The sequence below is a fragment of the Centruroides vittatus genome, unplaced genomic scaffold, assembly GCF_030686945.1.
Source record: "Centruroides vittatus isolate TY-2023 unplaced genomic scaffold, ASM3068694v2 contig_651, whole genome shotgun sequence".
Lineage (NCBI taxonomy): Eukaryota > Metazoa > Arthropoda > Arachnida > Scorpiones > Buthidae > Centruroides > Centruroides vittatus.
In genome coordinates this window covers 246,072-262,871 of record NW_027122405.1, presented here as the reverse complement: position 1 = coordinate 262,871, position 16,800 = coordinate 246,072, and the positions used below count along the sequence as shown (strand labels likewise).

Below are 16,800 nucleotides of genomic sequence, written 5' to 3'. Positions count from 1 at the left end.
ATATTTATCGCGTCTCGCCTCTTCTCGCCACATATTCTCGCTCGCTCGCGTCTGCACAGTCGCACTCTTAGGCTACACTGGTAGTTCACACATCGCCAACGGGCTGGCCACGGGTAGTTTTCCAGGATTTCTTCAAGTTAGTAACACCTGGATAGGGACCAGTTTCTTATAAAATTCCTCCCGGGGGTCATCCCCGTCGGCAGTCGCTCACATGTCGCGCAGCCGTAACCAAATAAACCAAGCTAATTGTAATCATTTATCTATAAACTTATTTACGATGACACACTTCCATGTAGTTTATAGATATTCTGATGATGTTCTTAAAATGGGTTTTACCACATACATTTTTGAAATTTATGATTAATAACGCCAGGCGTAACAGTTACTGCGAGGGATACTTTATAAACCCGGGCGAAGCCGGGCGTAACAGCTAGTAACATATAATATATAGAACAAGAACCTCTGCATAAAAATAAACAAGCTTATGTTCGTTTGTTTAAAATGACTATTTAAAATTTAGATTAAACCCTACTACCAAGTCTTAAGAAGAATTAGATATTCGTTATAAGTAAACACTCCGTCGCATTCTTTACGGAATGAGTGAGTTTAGGAAATGTCTCCAAAGATGCTATTTTTTCTCTAAATTTAACCATCACTTTAAGCTTATTTCTCTCTCTCTCTCTCTCTCTTTACTACCTTCTTTCTTACACCAAACTCAAGAGAGAATTTATTTGTAAGATTTATCTGATTTTTTTTTAAAGATATAATAGAAATGTACTGTACATGAAATTATGGTATTATTTTAAACATATAAACGACTACGAATGTATGATTTTATATAAATATTTTTGTTTATCTATCCTATATTGCGTATAATATAGCCTATATTTAAATATGATAATTTAATATTTATCTACGCTTACTATATATTCTGAAGTTAGTTACTAAATTCAATTTATTTGACTTACTGGAATTTATATTCTTTCAATCTAATGATATTTCCAATATTTTTCGGTGTAAGTTTGCCTTTGTTTTGTTAAATCATAATTATATCAGTTAGGTTAATAATATGATAATAACAGATATAATGAAATTAGAATATCGATATATGCAATATCTAATATCTGTTTCGGAATGCTTTAGTTGGTTTCAGGTTTTGAAAAGTGTTAATATCATTAATTTTTATAGAAAATAATTACGTATTTTGAAAGAGAATACTTGAAATTTTTTAATAATAATTGTGGTATTGCTTGTTTGATTACTATAATATGAAGAATATATATATATTATTTAAATGAACAAATAATGATGAAACATTAGCATAATAACTATTTGTTCTCTAAAAGACAAAGAAAAGAATCCAATTATGAAAAAAAATCTACTTTAAATAATAATTTTGATTTAAACTCACTTAAGTAGCTTACTAAATGAAGTAAATAGTTTAATAAATTATTAATGGGAACTACAGTTAAGAGTTATTATTAACTTTTTAGCAAGTACACGCATTTTTGAGTGTATTTTTATGTTCTGTGCTTTTTAAAGACTTTTTTTTAAAGTTCTTCTGCATTTAATTTTTCAAAATTCTTGCAAGATTAAACTAATTGAACTGAAATTTGATAATAATAATAAACGTTCATTCACAAAAAGGGAGAGTTTCCCTATTAAGGGGGTGTTACATTTAATAAGGAAAATTACAAGAAAGGTTGAACAGTTTATATATGTAAATAATAATCATTATAACATTAATCAAAGCCTTAAAGTTATTAATACAAATAAAAGCACAGTTATAGAGTTGAAATTAACAATGAAACTATTAAGTTAGATTATTTAACAATTCTGTGGTTTTGATGAAGTGATTTTGAACAGGTTACATATATAAATAATAATCATTATAACATTAATTACAAGTATACTTTGTTAAATAATAACAATCAAAACCTTAAAGTTATTAATATAGATGAAATCACAGTTATATAGTAGTAATGAACAATGAAACTATTAAGTTAGGTTTTTTAATATTTCTGTAATTTTGATAAAGTAATTATATAGTTTATATAAAAATAATTGAACTGAAATTTTCTGTTCTTATGGCCGTAAAATTTTACACTATAATAATAAATATCTGGTAGTATTATTGACGTTATTTATAAAATTATCCAGCAACAATATAGAGACTCAAAATGTTCCACATAAGAGTTTTTATTCTTAGTTCACTACTATGAAAAATTCATGTTTTTCCAAATTTCGCTTATTTGCTTTTGCTTTGATATTTTTCCTGGACAACCGTTTTTGTGAATTTTGTATTTTCCATTTATTGTTATTAATGCCCGAATAAATATTTACTTATTTATCTAAGAAAACAATTACAGTAGTTACGAAATGTTTTTCTAGTGACTAAGAAACAAATATATCTTGTACAATGTTATTTATTTGCTTTTTATTAAAATAAATAAAGCTATAATTTTCTTCAAATACGTAAGCAAAAAATAGCCTATTAACAAATATTTGACAGTTGATTATTACTCTTTTAGATTAAAAATAAATATAGAAAAATGTGTGTAATTAATTAAAATTTCGATGATAAGAAACTAGGACACGAAAATTACGTTTAAACTTACTAAACAACCAGAGAATTTCTTTTATTATATTTCATTTATCGTGTTTCACAAAATTAAGTGGACTTTTCTTCCATAGGAGTGTTCAAAAAAGAGTGAAATACACTCGTACATTTACGTCGAAGTATAATCTCTGCTTAACTGAGTCCTTAATGAGTTTTACTTTACATATTAAAGTATTTTTCCAGTAAAGCTAAAAAATTTAAGATAAATTATAAATATCGTTATATTCATATTAAAAAATCATTTAATATCAAAAAATTATTTTCGTTTACTTTTCATAGATTACTCTTCGCGAATAGTTGTAAACATAATCTATTAAAACAAGCAAAGTTATTTCATCAAAACAAAATTGTCATCACTGTTAGTAATCTAAGTGTGCACAAGTTGAATTATAGTGCTAAATATTAATAATGTAAGGACAACATAAATTTATTTTTCTCGTTCTAAAAACAGAACGATAAAAACAAATTTAGATTATTTCCAGACGAAATACCTGACGGTAAAAGATGATTCAATGCTGAAACATTATTAAATTAATAAATTTTGATAGAGCTTTCAATTGTAACAAAAATCATTTTTCCAAGATTGGTTGAGATCGCTCGTTCGAAACACTATTAAGTTGGCTACCGCGCTATTTTGTACAAGAGAAATTTTTGTGCCAATCGATTGTACTGACGGTTATTTCCAGGTAATATTTTATTCTAATAAATATTTTTAGAGATATAAATAGGTTATTTTGCATTTTCATGGTTATCTTATTTTTAATGCGTTATTTAGTAATAACTTCAATTAATTTTTATAATAATTTTTTACATTATCGTTATGTTTTTAGTTTGGAACTTAGTAATAATGGAAGTTATTTTAAGAGAGAATATTACCATAAAAAACTAATAATTTATTATTGAACAATGCATTTTTTAAAGTTAATAATAGTTTTTAGTTTCATCATATATGTGAGCTATAAATATTTTCTTCTACCACCACCACTACCTGAAAATAATGTTTTAATTAAAGATTAAAATTATGTGAAAATAAAAAGGTTTTCTAAAATTATCGAAATTCTTAAAATTCTGTTTGCATTATTTTTTTTTTTTCTTGAAAGTAATAAGATTTTTTAAAATTCATTGCTTTTGAATACTTTGAGTTTGGAACCAATGTTTAACAGAACAGGAATTTTAAAATAAAATGTTATTTTCTCGTAAATAAATAAAAATTATTTTTTTATTAAGTTACCGGTATATCTGCTGACGTGTTAAAATAAAAATATTTTGAATAATTTATTGAATAAACAAAATTATTTATAGATTTCATATTAAAAACAATTACAATTAGAATTTCCTAAAGATTTGTCATTCTTTAATGAAAATAACAGAAATTTGTTTGTAATAGTTTTAAAATGTGGGTTAGTATTTTGGCGTTTACAAAATTTATAATATATAAGTTATGTAATGTATTTTATTTTATTTTATTTTTGAATAAATATTTAGAAATTATATAGCCTATAGTAGGTATATCTGTATTTTAACTTCCTTTTATTTATTTCTCTTTATAAAATATATAATTTTATTTATTTTGACTTTATTCCATTTTAATTTTTATTTTGTTTTTTAAATAAAATTTATAACATTTGTACTTTTTTAAAAAATATGTTTAAATTTGCAAAAATTAATCTTTTAAAATTAACTTTTCGTATGAATCAAATGTTTCATTGTCGAATGTGATGAAATATTTTGTAGATGACGATAGAAATATTCCGAACATACGGGTGATCGGTCCAAAAAACATGTTAAATACAACCGTATTTGACATGGTTTAGGAACGTTCCAAAATCTTACTCGATTTATATTAATAAAAGAAATGGAATTGGCGAAAGAACTTTTAAGAAAGACAAATGGTAGGGAAAAATTAGGCGAACAAATGAATAAAATATTTGTTGTAATAATAATAATTCTCAGGAAAGAAAATTTCTTTTGATCTATCTATGAACATTAATCACAACTAATACATTATATATATATATGTTTCGAAATAGATCAAAAGATTAGACAGTTGTTAGTCGCTTCCCGCTCTTTTCCTTTTTTTTTTTTTTTTTTTTTTTTTTTTTTTTTGGTTGGTATTAAAGTTTTAGTATTAAGCCTGTTCTACTGTTGTGTGCCTTCTTTGTATACAAAAGAATTATCAGTAAAACATGTAATAGATTAAATATAAATTTTAATTTGCCCGTATTCATTTATTTATGGAACTTACTGTTTTGTATGAATCAACAGTTTTGTATAACTTCGTAACATTGTTTTCGAATTCATTGGATTTTAAATTTATCGTGTCTATTTAAGTTTTACAGTTTTTATACTGATTTCAAAAATAATAAAATTGTTAAAGTAAAATAACATGATTAATTTTTATATATGCTGTACTAATATTATTGACCTGCTGATAGCATAAATGACAGTTCTTTTACAAGTTATTTTTTATGTACGCGAAGTTATCTGTTCATGAAAATATCAAAATCTAAAATAAAGTTTTTACAATAACGGAAACAAGGTTGTATTAGGAAAAAGCAAAGGCAAAAGAATTTAATTCATTTAAAAAAATGAAAGGTTTTAAAATAATATTATGTTCAGTAATACAGCATATTTAACTGCGAATCGATCCATTCTAATTTACAGATTTTCTTATAATTTGTGATATATAGTTAATGAAATTATGGTATTTTATGAAAGTTGACGGTTTTTCAACATTGTGGTTTTATATAGGCTATAGTATGTATTAATTTTGACGCATTTATTTTAACGACGTGTTTTATCATTGTTTATACAGTTAATTACTTGTGCACAGAAATAAATAATTACATAATATATATATATATATATATATATATATATATTAATTTATTTATTTGTGTGCACGAAAATAAACACGAAATAAATAAATAAATACAAAATATTTATTTATTTATTTATTTTCTTAGCTGGTTTACAAACGTTATCGAAAATGACTGTTTAAATAATGCAGATTCGACTGATTATTATTTTATTTTGTTTATCCAGATGGAATACTGGGATGCTATTATGTAAAAATAAAAGTTGAAATATTACAAATAAAATAGATTCTGTTTTAAATTTATAAAACAGGTAAACAAAGAATACTGAATATTTTTCCCTTGGAAACTTTGATAACCGGAAAGAATATAAATATAATGTAATATATATATACTTTTCCTGTTACTGTATATTGTATTCTTTGCCTTTTAAAATCATTATATATATATAATGATTTTAAAAGATAGTTCAAAACGAATGGACGCCACGTAGCCGAGTGAATAAAATTACTGAACACGAGTTGATTGTATGTTTACGCTTGATCAGCAGGATGGCCACGTAAAGATTTCCATGTTTTCTTCATCTCTACACCTAAATAGGAGCCATTTTCTTATAGACTCCTGAGTAGATCGCTTTCCTGTTACGTTGCTTTATCTCACCAAACAAACATCAAAATGAATGGAATTAGGATAAAGATAAGCAAGTAGATTTTGAAACAGATTATTAAAAGTTTTTGTTTGAATTTGACAAATCTCAACAAACGCCAAAATCTAATACGTTATTTCGAAGTGAAAAAATAGTATAATTCGTGTAAGAATAATGCTAGACTCATTATTTTTAAGTTAAATATTAATAAACATTTATTATACTTATTAATATTTATTCCAGAGCTGAAATTTAAGATCGTTTCTCGCGAAATTGAATGCTAAGACCAATGATAAGACTAATGATATGAATTACTGTGTCTATATAAATTGTATCAAATTACATAAAATGATAATTTGATGCTTATTTACATATATTAAAAACAAACAAAAACAATAATTCTTACAGCCAAATTTTAGTTATTCATTATGTGAATGGTTATTAAATGAGCGATAAATAATAACTCAGAGTTTATAAAACATAAAATTTTATAAATTAATACATAATAAATTTTTGTATTAACGAATCTATTAAAAAACTTAGTGTTTTTTAAATAAAAAAGACAACGTTGGCTAATAACGTTTAATTTTATGTAACATAAAATTCTCTTATAACCGTTTTTTACTAAAGATACCATTTTTTCACGAATACATACGTCACTCTAAGTGTCTTATGTATCCGTACGTATGATTTTAATAATTGTAAATTTACTTCATTGTAGAAAGCCTGAAGAGGGATGTGTAGCATCCGAAATGCACAGCATTAAAAGTTTATTTTAAAAAAGTCGATTTTAGTCTTGGTCTTTAGTGAAAAACGGTTATAAGAGGCATAACATAAAATTAGATGTTATTAGCCAAGTTTTCTAAGAAAAGTATTCCACGAGTAAAATAGTTTTAAGAAATCAACGAATCTATTAAAATAGAATAAAAATAAATTGAAAAATTAAAATTGTAGAGAAGAGAAAATATTTCCGATGAATAAAACGAAACATAAATATAGAAAACCGTCTATTTTAAATACGCGATACTAATTTATAAAACTATCATAATACGTCTGGATTTATAAAATTTGAAATATTTTATATCGAATTCTTGTAATAACAAATTTGAAGTCTCTTTACATCATATTTTATTCAAAGAATAAAATTATACGTGACTAGATGATCCCCTAAATTTCTGTTGAATAAATATCAAAATTCAGAACAAAATATATATATAGATGAATCAAAAAGTAAGTTCATAAGATGTGGAAGTCGTTGAAATTCAAATGATATTGATATATACTGTACATACACGATAAGAACCGAGTCTAATGTTCGGCAATTTGGAACAGATTTCAGATACAAGACCTAAGCCATAATATAAACCTAGTTTAAGATAGAGTTCTGACATCAGTAATGATACATAACTACTTGCTAATTGGAAGACACGGAGGACAATATAATTAATGATTTAAGTTACATGCTGGTTTGTATAATTAGTTCTTAGTCACTTTGTTGACAATAAAGATCAGGAGCAATACTATAATCCAACATGGCGGGCGTTTTGCTTTGAAATCAATATCGCTTGCGTCTTGCTGAAATCATCAGAAGAAAACTTACTAATCTCTGTAATGATATGATTTTCACTTATTCATTTATTTCATTCAATGTTCGATGGTATGTAGCACGACAGATTTTACAACTGTAAAAATTATTGGGAAATTTTGATCATTTCCGGACAGTGTATCGATGTTCACCCATCATTTTTAATGCGTTTGTGTCTTTAAAGAATACTTGACTAAACAATTTATTTACGATCAAGACTATAAATTTGCTATATAATCATACAACAGGAACGTGCAGGTTCTTCTTTCGAGATGGACAACCTTACAAGTATTTTCGTCATCCTGCTAACCTCCATGTATTGTCAATTTATTAGTCTTGCCTTTCATTTCTGATAGTATGAATTTATTTTCTGACTGATACAAGGATTGATTAGAAAGTAATCCTGTGATCATATAAATAATTATAAATCTTATAATTTAATTTCAATTATGATTGCAATAAGTGAACGATTTCACTCTAAAATAAATTAAAATATGATAGTTTGATATCGAAATTTAGGTTTAAAAAACCAGCACGAGTTGAGTAACTTTTCCGGCTGTTATGAGATTTTATTAAAAATTTTTGTTAATAATAATTATAAATGAAATTGTGTGTGGCACCATCTGTTATGAGATTTTGTTATAAAATCTTTTTATATTATTAATAATTATGAAATGATAAAAAGCTTAATTTTGAGGGTAGTGATGAGGTTTATAAAAAAAATTGTAAATGTTAATAACGAGTAAAATCTTTATTAAGTCCGAACGACTTTTAACCATCAAAATTTAATAGCATTGATCCCTCTTACAAACACGTTACCATGCCAAATTTCGTTTCTTAATCTTTACCTCTTCCTGAGATATTAAACGAAATAGGCGCCATCACATGCTTCGGGTAAGTTTTTTTTTTTTTTTTTTTTTTGCTTTTTTGGTTGCAGAGATGTCAAAACATCACGATTCCAAAAACTGGAAGATCAAATGTGACACCATTACAGTATCATAACAGTCGTGAATGTAGCCCATGTTACATTAAAATAGCCAGGAAAGTAACAAGAAAGTAAACATTTGAGATGATTAAAATACTTTCCCGTGTTATGTTATAACAGCCAGGAAAGTAAAAGTCGGTGATATCACAGATGGATATTTCGAATACTATCTATTTTTAACTATTTAAAAACCGAAATTTCGAATTTGAGAATATTACACCAACATGCAATTGTTTGACAGCGATAAGAAAGATGATATAATTTTTTGTAAGTGACATATATAAAAATATCAGGCATAAGTATATAATAAGAAAAGAAACAGTATAAAGTTATGTGAAACAATTAAACATTGCTAAAACAAAACATATGTTCTAATGTTCTAGTTAGAATATTAGGACATATGTTTTGTTTTGGCAATGTTTAAATTTTTTCACATAATTTTCTATTGTAAGAAGTAGATTGTGAATTTTTTAATGAATGTGTTTATTTCACAAAACTGATAAAAGATTTGACACAAAAAAATTAATTTAAACTGGATTTGTAAGATGACGTAATCACTTATTCTAGAAATTTTGCATACTTTATTCACGTAAACCCCTGAATTTTTATTATCGCTCGATATTAAAAGGAACCCTATCATTCACTAAAAACTTTCTACATCTTTCAAAGGAAAATAAGTGTGAAAATAGCAATAAAGCTGCATATAATCAAATGAACTGCAGTATTTCTATTTCTAACGAATTGAGAATGATAGATGTTCTTACCAAAAGAGTTGTGATAAAAGAATTGACGTTACTACTCGATTATAATAGTATATTTATATTGCATCAATTCTACCTATGTATAATATACGAAAATTATTTTAAGAATACTTAATACCATAGATTATTATTTAAATTCAAAACAAATTAACATCTTGACGAAAATGTAAATTAATGTAATTCTATTAATTTTGAAATTCAGTTATGATTTATGATTAGATATTTTAAAGATACATTTATTTACTTTTAAAATATAGAAATTATATAATTTCTTATATAATATAGTTGTTCTGAAAATTACTACCAAATACTAAGTGATACCACTTAGTATTTGGTAGTAATTTTCAGAACAATTAGATTGACAATCATTAATTCGCAAGCTTTCGAGTACGAAATTTAAAGTGACACGATTCAAACATCGAAAGTAATATAATTTTAAAATTTCTTGTATGAAATTTATTTCTCAATAATGACAATAATGTGTGTTTAATATTGTACATTAAAACCTGTGTAAACTGGATTTGCATGGTACCGAATATTTTTCTGTTTTGCATGTTTCCTGTTTTTCAGGTTTTACTGTTTTAAATATATTTGCATGTTATATTATTTACAATAAACGATAAAATTTTTGCAACATTTGGAGATAGATAGATTAAATTTATAATGAATTCAATATATAGTGATTCAAAGTGAATCACTATATATGGAATTTTCTTATAAATTTTGGGACTGAACACTTATTATGTGGAATATTTCCATATAAAATGAAAAGGTGAGCGTGAAATACGAATGGAACGATTCTTTATGACATGATGAAGTAGTCGGTTATACTATGTTCTAAATTATATGTTATTCCAATGTGACTGCAATCATGAAGTATTGAACAAAGTAAGTATTCAGTCCTGTGTGAATCATCCTGTACGGTACATAATACAGTCATGCGTCGCTTATCGTCCGTAATAGGTTCTGTGAAATAAGGCATCATGGAATTTCGACGTTTGCGAACGCCAAATTATATCCGTGCTTAAAGCCATAAGGGATATTGTAGTGTACTTGTTATGTAATATTTCAAATCTGGAGAAATCTGAAAACTTTGCAAGATTTCTAGAAACTTTAAATTTTAGGACTTAGCAACGTTGGTTATACCGTAAATACGAGATACCAGATCAGTGCAGCAAAATCCTTAACAAGTTTTTCTCCATATCACATTTTCCTACCGGATGAGGCCAACATTTTCTAAGATTTTCAGTGATCAAATTTTGTCGTTCTTCGTTATTAGCGAGTTTTAGGCCGAAGTTTTAAACGCGAAAACGTGTACGTCGGACGTTCAGCGCTAGGCTTACAGGAAAGCGGCGCTGAATGTCCGACGTACACGTTTTCACGTTTAAAACTTCTGCCTCAACCTCGCTATTATAGTAAAACCTTACAGAACCACGTTCGTATATCCGGCTGGAGATTACCCGAACGCACGTTATGCGTGTATGGCAGTGATTCTCAAACTTTTTCGATCCATCGCCCCCTTTGTGCCCTTACCGTACATCGTTCTCGACATCTGGAAACCATTAAATGCAATGTTTCCTCTTATCCGTTTGACAGAAGAAAGGAAACTTTTACCTTTGATCACCGTTCAATACTCTGCCTCCAGCGCCCCCCTAGATTTACTCACCGTCCACAAGGGGGCGTTATCGCCCACTTTGAGAAACGCTGGTGTATGGCTATATACGTGTACGTTACATAGGGTAAAACCGGGTGAGATGCCTAGAGGTTGTTTATTCAAATAATACTCAGTAGAAGAAGTTACTAATCACTTTAATGGTGACTATGGTTATACAGTTTTGTTTTATTATTTTTCGAATGGGTTGTTTTGCCGATTTTTTCATACAAAATAAGTTTGTTTATTATCGCTCTATAAACTTTTTCTTGCGACATTCAGTTTATACGAAAATGTTCCGAAATTCGAATATGCTTATGTGATATTTCTGATTCATGTGAAAGTAGGATTAGTTGGTTATGTTGTAGTGAAAGCCAGAGAGGCTCCTAATAATTTTATTCTAAAATATAGAAATAAGCATCTCTTCGATATGGTTTGGGTGAGATGCCTAGTGGATTTAAAGGAGAGATGTGTAATTTTTCTGAAATATTTTATTATGAACTTAATTAAATTTATTAACTTTAGATGCCTACTGAATACAAAAGAAGGAAACTAGTACCAAGAGCGGAAAATGGGCCAAAGATGACTTAGTTCTTCCAGTTGAAACAGTAGCCTTCATACTAATCGTATAAATTACTATTAAACAAGCAAAGAATTTAACTTTCCATATCGTACTTTTCGCAAAAGGCTTAAAGATAGTAATCTAGCAAAGCGAGTTCTTGGATCAAATCGAATTTAGTTTTAGATACCCAAAATGGAAAAAAAACACTTGTTTATCATATAATTAAATTACAAAATCGAGACAAGTAATCGATTGGATTCGACGCGCAATGTTCAAAAAATGGATGCACGAAACATGCACACTGTATATTACAGATTACAATGAGTGTAGAAAGTACAAAATATTGATTAAATTCACAGCCTTTAGCTAAGTTCCCTAAGTGAGAACAGGTTCTGGAGGAAGAGCAACATCTGGGAGCATCTGCCGAAAAGCTTGCACTCTTGACGGGACTTTAATGAACACTTTCTTGACAGAGGAGATGAGTTTATTCACCTTCTCATATTCTACTCTGATTTGCTCTGCTACTGGATTGAGACCATGGTCCAAGCTTGTCACATGGACAAGAGCAGGGGAAAAAATCTTATTATTTCATGGCAGGAACCATATATGAAGCAGCATCGGTTACGGCTACAAGAACTTTGTCTTTATCAGGATTAATTATCTTTAGTCCATTGTTCACAAAATGAGCCACTGTTTTATGGTTAGTTTTAGTCAACTGTTTTGTGTAGATGAGGTGAGCTCTGGAGGGTCCCATCGGGATCAAGCTTTCCAACAATCAAGTTGGCAACGTAGCATCCAAGACTGCCATTGTTTCATCAACAGAGAACCACAAGTAAGAGTCCTTAAAATAGTCTCTTATTTTGGAAATAACATCTTCATATGCAGGTTGCACATAATACTTTCGAAGTGTCGACTCTGAAGGGATTTTCTGGTGGCAGAACTTTTCCAAGAAATTTCTAAAATGAGTGTTCTCCAAAGTTTTAAATGGAATATTTGCTGCTATAATAGCACGGCACAAATCAGCACTAAACTCATTTTTCTTTAATGAAGTCTCTGAAGTCTGTGTCAAAAGAGTCTGTTTCATTTTATATTTTCGTTTAATGTTTGATTTATGCAGAGGACCTTGTGAGTGTTGCGTGAGGTGGTATTTCTTTTCACTGCACACCTACAAAAAATATTAAATTTTACTATTTGTTGTTATTGATTGTTTTTAAACTACTTTATATTTTATATATATTAACATTATACAGTATATATTGTATAATTATACAATATATACTGTAATTACAATTACAATTACTGTGAATTACAATACAATATGTAATTCGCAGTAATATTTTAATTTATGAAAATAATTTTTTTACTGACCTCTTTATTACAGACTTGGCACAGAATAATCTTGCCATCCGACGTGTAATGAGGGAATTCTTGAACCCATTGTCGAATTAATGAAGCTTTAGATGTTTTAACTTTTGGCATTTTCACTAAAATTTTATCCACAATACTTCAAAGACAAAAATAAAACTGATCTGCAGTAGATTGACAGGCTGTTATTCTGGCAGAAGTTGAGATTTTATGACTTGGTGACAAAAGACTAGGTGCGGCTAATTGCTGATTTCGAAGGGTATGATGGAGGGAGAACTTGTAAGATTTTAATAGCCTTGGATTGTAAGCAGTACAGTATGTTAAGAATCAAAGTAAACCTTTGCGGAAAACGAAACGAAAAATGAAAAGCTTTTTAAAAATATGAAAACAGACTAAACTTTATGTTTTAGGCAAAAATAGGTAGTAACGTCAAATTGGACATTTTTAGGCACTATAAAATACCATCATTTCGGTCTAAATGTTCATGAAAAGTGTTAATACAAAATCTTGGCCATGTACTGTATATGCTAAGGGAAAAAAATAGGCATTTGCCTAAAATCCGCTGTCTATATATAACGGAGCTGGGAAAGTAATATGAAATAAGATTATAACACATACGAAGAAATATCACAAAATCAGTTCCCTAATTTTAATACTTCCTTTTCTGTAAATTAAAACACAAATGGACAATTCTCAAACGTTAATTTGTGCCGGTGCTTTTATAGTTATAATTAGTTCGTATCTGTTAATGAAAAAAGTCTTATAAAAGAAGATAGTTGATGGTATCACTTCACCAATACAGAAAAATGCCACCGTAAAAAGGGATTTTTTTAAACAACTCATGAAACCATATTGCAAAAAAAATTACTAGAAAAAATATATACCGAAAAAAATCAAATAAATATTTGAGCTATAGACCAGATCGAAAAAATAAGCTAAATTAAAAAAATAAAAGACTAGATCTAGTTTTTAAAAAAGATTAAAATAGCAATACGGATCACCACAACAAGAAAATACACGAATGCCAGCATGAATGTGTGGATGGAAGCCAGGAATTTGTGGAGGCGAATATTCGTCCCCTTTTATTCATCATAATTTACCGACAAGAATCGGGAAACGGCGAATGCCGAATGTTCGTCACGAGTATTCACAGTACTCTGTATTCGCCGAATGTTTGCTAGGCATCGGCGAATAGCGAATGAGTGGATGCGCCCTTAGAAAAAGCGCGTCTGTTTCTTACTTCTCTGCATATTTATTTTACTCATCTCTGTAAAGATGTTTTTCCAATCGGATTACCATATCTTTTATTTTTTTACGAAAGAAATCCGAATTTTGTTTTAGCCGTTGGTCTTTGTGAAGAAGTCGAGTTCCACAAGAAAGATTAGAACTAGAAAGAAATATTATTTCATGATAAGTCTCACAACAATGTGCCTACATCCAGAACTGTAAAAGATATGATTACTCTTTCGGAAAGTTTCAGCATTCCTGGTTCCTTTGACCTGTGCGATGGCTATCTGATTTCCATCTATTTCTCCAGGACGAAGAAACATTATCTTCAGAGACGATTTCAGACAGACGAGGAAGTGAAACGTAAGATCTGTATCAATAGTTGAATCAGTTAAGCTCAGATTTCTCTCGTAAAGGAATGAAAAATTTGAATGTTCTATTGGGTAAGTATTTTTGTAAGCATGGGGACTACGTGAAAAAAATATAGAACAGATGTATCTTTTTCTAAAGTGAATTAGTACTTTGCTTTCCATAAATAAACAATTTAAATTTTTGGTTTGATATTTCCTCGTAAATTAACCTTCGAAAGTAAAACCGAAAAAATAACAAATGATATATTACTAAATTACAATATAATTATACAATGTTAGAGTGCATAAAATTCATATAGAGCAGAGCTCCATAACTGGTGTGCGCGGCACAATATCTCTAAAAGCAGAGTTTATGGTAGATACGTGAATGTAATAAATACATGTTGAATCAAAAGGAACAATGATTTGCCTATTACATGTTTTTTACCACTGACATCTGTGACAAAAGGAATTCTAACAAGCTTCAAACTTTACAACTTCGCAGTCATATTTCGCGGAATATGTGCGCACAAATTTCGCGAGTCGCATGTCACAGTCGCCATTTACTTTTTTGTGAAGTGACAAGTGTACGGACGGATCTAGGTTTTTCGGGGCCTAGGACTTATTGAAGTCCAATGGGGCTCCATTTTTTGTTAATACAAATAATACTATAAATTATCATTATTATTACAGTATATTATTAATAACTATTTTTTACTATACGATAAGTGCTCATTGTTAATGAAAAAGTATTAAAAATTTATGATGATAATTCAATTTTTGTTGGCCCTTGACACTTGGGGGCCCAGGGCTTAAGCCCTATTAGTCCCTATGTAGATCCGCCCTTGCAAGTAGATGATGTCTCTGTGCGTGCACAAGACGTCCTAGAGTAAAAAACACATGGAGCCAAGGGCTCCATGTGTTTTTTACTCTAGGACTGCATGATACTTCATCCAGGATGGTTTCCAGATTGTTGAGGAATAAAATGAAAATAAGAATATCGTTTATATACTAATTTCAAATATTTTTTATATTATCACAAGTAAAAAAAAGTAAAAATAGTAGTTTTTTAGTAATCCTATATTTTTTATATATTTTTCATTGTGGTGTGCCACAGAATTGTGAGAAAAGGTTGCGGTGTGCTGTGCATGAGAAAAGGTTGCGATCATTGATAAAAGTTACAGGACGTTTCAAATAACAATCCAAAAATTTAAATATATTTTTGAAATGAAAATATTTAATATTGTAAATAAATGTAATGAACTTAACTCTTCGTGTATTGCCCTTTTTTTTTCTTAATCATTTTCAGTATTTCTCGACAATATTAAACTTGTAAACACGTTTACATAGACACATTTATATTGTGTGAATTTTGTTTATTTTATTTTTATTTAATTTAGTATAAGCTTTCCCATCCATTGTACGGGGGAGAAGATAATACAAATACTGTATATCAAAATAAAATTGCAAACAAAATTCAGATTAAATTTACAATATTTAATATATAATATATTACAGTCCGTATTCAACGTATATATAGTGTTAATTAAACTCCTATAATTAATGATGTGACGAAAGCCAATTTTACAGATTTGTTGTTTCGTAAAAACCTTTAGTATTGTGTAAAAATGTCACATGACATAGTTATAATAAAATAGTGAAATTGTCATTCCATTGTGAAATAGTGAAATTGTCATTCCATTGATTTTCTCACAATTTTGATAATTTTAAGAAGGTATTCTAAAGTTTATTTTAGTAATATCTAGAAAATATCTGAAACATTTTACAAATTTTTGTTTTTCGAATTTCTCCTGACCTACACGAGTTTTTTATTTCAAAATGATAGTAATGCCAAAATTTGAGGTAAAAATGAATAGTTTTGTAGATATTAAGTTTTATTAATTATTAGTTTTCTTGTATTAATCACAATTCTGTTGATTATTCTAATTAAATATTTCTTAAATTTTGAGAAATGCAGCTTCATTATTGGGCTGTAATTTTTAAATTCCAAACCTATAAATGCCCACTGGCGTCCTTCCGTCGTCCGTCTACCTTTCCTTAATCTCGAGAACGGAGTTAGATAGTTGAAAGTCGAGACCAGATGTGGAAAGCTTAAAGGCAGGAGGCCCCAATTAACTATATGCGAACTTCCGGTTTAAACCAGGAGTTGTTATTTCAGTTCAAAAATTTTCTCCAGAATAGAGTTAGATAGATGATCTCCCTAACTCTGTT

General features: G+C 28.5%; 1 protein-coding gene and 1 pseudogene across 4 annotated transcripts in view; one reads left to right on the top strand and one right to left on the bottom strand.

The window, feature by feature from the left end:
* LOC136979878 (cytoplasmic polyadenylation element-binding protein 2-like) overlaps window positions 1-16,800 on the top strand; it is a 197,812-nt gene that overhangs the window by 84,899 nt on the left and 96,113 nt on the right. The gene's annotated exons all lie outside the window — the stretch shown is intronic.
* On the bottom strand, window positions 11,942-13,554 carry LOC136979941 (uncharacterized; annotated as a pseudogene).